Genomic DNA, 6,333 nt, shown 5'->3' on the forward strand with positions numbered 1-6,333 from the left:
AGACTGTATAAATAGGCGTATTTTATAGTGGCAAAGGGATTAAGCATTTAGTTTCTGTGAAATATATCCCTGATATTTCACAACTATATAGTTGGCCGATTCCGGCACAGAGTATTCCGCACAAAAAAGGCATTAAAGGGTTGTGGGTGTGTTTTTTCTGCCGGAATGGAGGAATGGGTTCGCTGGGCGGCTTTCATATGCTTCATGCCAAGCAATAAAATTGTAACTGCTGTTGTTGTTGCTCATGTAGATGTGTTGCTTTTGCTGTTCTTGCTGCCAATCCGATGCCATTGAATGAATGAATGAATGAAAACGTCGACCCATCGACGACTCAACTTCCACGAGATGCAGCATCGAATCGAATCGAATCTCGATATTCTTTTGGCCCAGCCAAGTGAGCGCCAGTATATGTACATCGGAATATATATATTCAGTGGGTGATGAGAAGTTGAGCGTGTGCATATAAAAATACATTTATCTGTTCTATCTGAGCATTTATAAATATTTGTTTGCCTCAGCTCTCGACATGCACATTAAACCAAAAGAACCAAGCCAAACCAAAGCAAAACCATCGGAAGCCAACATTCTGCAGGATCGGAGACTCCTTTTCGTCTGAGTTATTGAATTGGGCTTTAGTCGAGTCGGTCGGGTTGGCAACCTTTTGACCCCGCATCCAATTCAAGCCCTTTGAATCCCACTCCCACTCCCTCCACAACCCATCGCTCTCAACCCGTGGGATGCTGCTGACACCCAAAAGAATCGGGCCAAAATCTCAACGCAACCTTTACCACTGCTCTTTTGTTCGGCTCCGGCCTTTATTCGAATTGTTTGGGCATAAGTATGTCAAATTTCAAACCATTTACTGACTCCGGCCAGTGCATAAAACCGAAAAAAAGAGCCGAAAGAAAAGCCAGTGGAAAGTATTGGGAGCTGATGGTTTTAAAGCGTCTTTGGGGGTTTCGATGGGCCAAGGTCAGGGGCTCAGTGCTTGCCGGTTGGAAAATTTAATAAATATTATATTTATGAAGAGATTATGAAGCGGAGTGAGATATTGTAATAAAATGGTTGTATTTTAAATATTCAAAGGGTCAGTCTGCACATTTCACATACGCTCATGCAGTCGTTACGTGTAATTTAAATTACATATTTAATAATCGCATTAAGGTAGCCTTAAATGCGAAGAGAGCTGTTTTTTTTCAAATGGAAACTCAAAAGTATTAAAGGTGATTTTTTTCTGGTGCCTTTAAATAAATACATCAGAAAACATGTGGAGTTTTTAAGTCATGAAACGCACTGTCCTATGGGAACATTTTTTTTTGAGATACGTAAAATATGCTTATTGGAAAAATCAAATTGACTTTCACGGCATATACATGAAAAGTTAGAAAAGTTGGAAAACTATCTCCAGCAAGGACACCCAGACCACCCAACTCCCCTGCGGGCCAGCCCCCCACCTCCTCAAGGTCATCTGGCAGCAGAGCGTTACAGGAACGCTGTGAAGAGCTGAACAAAAAATACGTAAAATTTCATTTTCAAATTGCACCCCAGTGACACATTTAGCCGAACTCCTAACCTTTCACTTGCCAGCAAACGCAGTCTCCTTCCACAGATATGGACGTACCCCCATCTTTCCATCCTACTCCCAAGACAATCGAAAAACTTTCAGACGAGTTTTCCGCTTCTCGTTTTCGTTTCTAGGAGTTTTTCATTGTTTTTCTTACGACTCATTTCACGTTTTAATTTCTAGGCGTTGCGCTGACTTTCTGCGTCATTTGACACCGACGACAAAAATTTGTCGAGCAGTTGGACTGGATGAAGTGGCTGGAATCCACAGAAAGAAATAATATGCCTAAATACTAAACTAACTATATTTTCGTTCTATATCAAAAAATCATCGAGTTATTATTGCTCATTATTAACTAAACTGAAAATGCGTAAGAAGCAAGTAAACCTTTTTATTTCAATTTATTTAGATATAATGAATAACTTTATCACGTTTTTCTTCAAGTGCTGGGGGGATTTTAAATATTTGTCTTTGCCGCTACTTGCACTAGAAATCCAAATTGCTTGCCCCACTAAGAGTTCAATTACGAGCAGCTCGTGGAGGATAATAATAGAGTGGGATAATGATTAGGATGATGGGCCAGATGATGGCCCACATTGATGGCAGCTGCGATTGATGAGCGGAGAGTGTGGGTGAGATTTTAACGGAAATCATCTGGGAGGTCTAGGTCTTGCGTCCGGCCAATGGTTTAAATTTTATTTATGAGCTGCCATCAAATCAGCATAAGTAGGTTAAACGCAAATGTCAATCGTAAATTCGCTGACTTCCAGCCACGCCCACCACTCAAGACCCCGGCGCACCAGTAAAGCGGCCAAATAAATTAAATTGTCGCCCTGTCGCCGCAGCTGAGCTGAAATGCTAACCAAAGTACGTGCCACCATCGATGTGCAGCATCTCCGTCAGGGAACCAGAGCTGACATCTCCCCTACACTCGTCCTGCCTGCCACGGAAATGCGAAAAAAGTGTTCCGCAATATTTCATAAAGCGGCGACGAAGGAGGAAGGGCGAAGGACTCAGGACGCATGACACGAGGGGCAGAAGCTGCTTTATAGAATTAGCTAATGCTGACATAGATACCCCGAAACGGAACCTAATCCCGGGGCATCGTTTGTTTAGCCTAAATAGGGAAAAACCGCGCCAATTGTAACCAGCAAAGTGGGCGGGGCCGGGTGGAAAATCAGAGGTAGGTAAGTGAGAGCAGAGCTCCACGATAAGAGGCTACCAAGTCCAAATGGACACGCTAATTGGCATTTCGGGCCAGGCCAAAGTAACATAAACTTTAGTATTTCCTCCTAATAATTGCCTTTGATGGCAAAGTTACAGGGAAAAAGTGTAGGGGATTTAATAACGATTTTCGAATGAAATAGTATCGGCATTGAATTAGCCATAATTAGATTATTCCATAAGTTCACACTTACATCTAGTAAAAAAGTTAATTCGCTTTTCTGCTCTATTTAACTGTATTAGTTAAGGCCAACATTTTGGGTTTATTAATAAGCTGCCTTCGATTAACAGAGCAATGGATGCATACATGTAAATCTAATTAGTTTTAGAGGTAAGTTAAGTACAAAATCGACCCTAATTCTATCCAGCACATATAACCATAGGACAAAGCCATCGGTCTAGGAAGACTCACTCTTGTTCGGGAAAACTTCTCTTGTTCTCTAAGACAAAGGAAAAGCGATATCTGATTTACTAAACATTTAGCTACAATGTTATCCACATTAAAGTGAAGCCTCTCAGACCTTGGTTGGAAAATCTCACCGATGAAATCTTATGCTTTTCATGGGCGTATTCCAGGGGTTTATGATAGATATACACTTAAGTAGTTTCTGTATATTTCAGACACACTAAAGCTTTAACAATGCAATTTGCTGAAAAAACATGCACGTGTTATTAGTCAATTTTTTATTGGGAAATACGAGTATGTGTCCCTCTTCGGGCACGCCTTTGATGGCCACCATGAACGCATACTCGCTGGGGGACACGTGTTCATCTAAATCTTTCAGTTAAAACTCAAGCATTTCTCACTAATGATGAGGGTGCCCCATCATCATCCACACCACAGTTGTGGGGCCGCCCATCCCCGTCTCTCCATCAGCTATTCCGGCCACTGTCTCCACACTTGTCCTTAGCCTGGTTAAACCTGTTAACGTTAACTTTTGCTCCATTCCTCTACGGGTGCCCGCCCCCACACCTCCATACCTCCAATCCTGCCGTGCTCCATCTGGGGACAAATTGATGGAGCCTCCTTTGGGGATCCCCCGGCTCCCCCGGCTCAGTCGTGCGCACTTGACCACACATTGGCGCATTGTCACGCGCCGGGCTCTCCATACCCCCCTTTGGAACCCCCCCCCCTTCCCACCTCTGTTCCTGTCACATGTGAGTGACCCACCAGCATATTCATCAATAGAGTAGCGAATGCTTCTATGCCATCACGCCCGCTTCCTCCTTCTCTTGGGTTAACAAAAAATCTGTTAAAATAAATCACAACAATTTGTACATTTTCGCCTCGTTGGGCGAGTGTGTTCGGCTTTTCCGAGGGTTGCGGGCGGAGTAGTTTTCCACAGCGGCGAAGATGATGGCAGAGGCGACACATGGCAGCCAGCAGGAATCCTTGAGTCCGGGAAGGACAATGTCTCCGCTTGGCTTGGTTTTTTGGGCGATTAAGCTGTCATTTGGCTGCGGGTGGGTTGCTTGTCCGCCAAGCCAGGGGCGTCGTTAACGGAGAATGGATTACAACCAAATACAAGGTGGCGTAACTAAAAAGTAATAGTTTCTAAGCCATTTGATTGCAGGACATGGTAGTGAGTTGTTTGAGGCTTTCGAAGCTGACCGTGGAGAGAATCCCTTTCAAGGACCTGCCTCTGACTGCGTATACGGAGGTGACCTCAGTTATTTGTCCATTCGTAAAGGCTGCGTGGGCGTTGTCCGGCTCAACTTATGACAGCTTTGATTGCAGTCAATTTATTAGCAGCTTGCTGCCAAAAATAAATCTGTTTGCCAAAGGTGAGTCAAGTGCCTGTGGTGGTGGGGCGCGGAGCGAGGTGCGATTATGTGTGTTATACAAATGTCAGTCATAATTGCTTAATCCCGCTTTTTAATTAGCCACCACCTGTGGCCGCCGCAACCGAAAATAAACAATGCAAAACAAACCGAAACCGAAACCATGTGAAGCCGGGCGAGTTGAAAAAAAAATGTTTCACGCAAAAAAGCTGTGAATGTTTGCCAGGATATCCTTAAAACCCTATTACCATGGTAATCCTTTTGACAAATGAATTTTAGCACGGTCTCACACACTCACGTGCACCGAAAAAAAATCTAAGCTACGGAATTCAGCTGGTGAATGTCCTTTTAAGGAAAGTGAGGTGGTATACATTAATGAAATGTTTTAAATGAGTTCTCCTCGTGCTGCAAACAAAGGTTCTTTAATTATTGAGGAAATAATGTAAAAGTTTACATTCTCACCATATGAGCATTAAAATCTGAGAAATTTTTTCAAGTGCTCGCATCGCGACCTCACGCACACCTAGACAGCTGGATGTCACTTGAATAGAAAGCGAAATAGACAGCGACTGGCGGGGACGGAGGCCCTAAAAAGCGTGCTATAAAACCCGTATGCTGGGTGTCACCTCTGCGGGAGTTGGCGTACCATTGCCATATGCCTTGCGTCGCATACAGGACATGGAAACCGAATGAAAGCATTTGGGAGTTGGTGTCCGCCAGTGATTCGGTTTTTGGATAATTTACCGCTTCTTGCCAGGAATCTGGCTTTGTGTAGAACTATTGAAAACTGATGCGCATAAAACTAAATGCGCTCTTTTTAACAATAAATAATACATGTTTTTTTAAGATTACTGACTGAAAGAATTATTTATTATTATTTTAAAGTGCAGTAAATAGCATACATAACTTAACAAAGTATCGTTTCACTATCCTAGTGTACACATATTGTAGGTTTTAAAATGCATACTCAACACATTTTATACTTTAGTACATTTATTTAAATGTGACATAGAATATAAATCCGCTTTCTTTAATGGAGGACACGCACTTTCACTCGCTTGCTTACATATTTTCCCTTACCCACACTTTCAATTACAGAAAATAAAATATGAAAATATTTATATCCGAATTTATTTTCATACAACATTTTGATGCAGTACGCAACTAGAGAGCAATGTAAAATGAAGCGCCGCATGAGATCCACCATGGAGCTTTTGGCACATCCGAAATGGCTCCTTTGATGCGTGAGCCAGGCGAAGGACCTGCCCCCCAGGAGCTGGGGCAGGGTCCTCGAAATATATTTTGTTTAGTTCCGTGACACGCACAATCCCACAGCGACCATAGGAGATGCCCCTGAGCCAGGGAGGGATCCTGTTCCTACCTCGCACGGTGGGCAGAACAGTGACTTTAACTCATATTGGATTTCTATGCATTAAAAGATCACCGTGTAAGTGAATATTCATATACTAACATGCTTATCGAGGGAACCATGAGCACTGGGTTTTGGAATGGAATTCGTTTCCTAGCCAAGTGGATTCTCCACTGCTCCCACTGTGCTCGGGAACTCAATGGGCTCCTATGACTGCTGCTGCACGGCGGGTGGCCAATTTCTGGCCACCGCCTTGCCATACATCAAAAATCTTTCACTTGCTCTCGGCTGCCTCTGATGCGCGGGCAATAAAATATTCATTTGGCCCCTTTTTTTTTGTTGGGGGCCGATGCAACTTTCAAAGGAGTTCGAGAAGGGGCGGTGCCGCGCCACG

This window comes from Drosophila yakuba, chromosome 2L, assembly GCF_016746365.2.
Source record: "Drosophila yakuba strain Tai18E2 chromosome 2L, Prin_Dyak_Tai18E2_2.1, whole genome shotgun sequence".
NCBI classification, from domain to species: domain Eukaryota; kingdom Metazoa; phylum Arthropoda; class Insecta; order Diptera; family Drosophilidae; genus Drosophila; species Drosophila yakuba.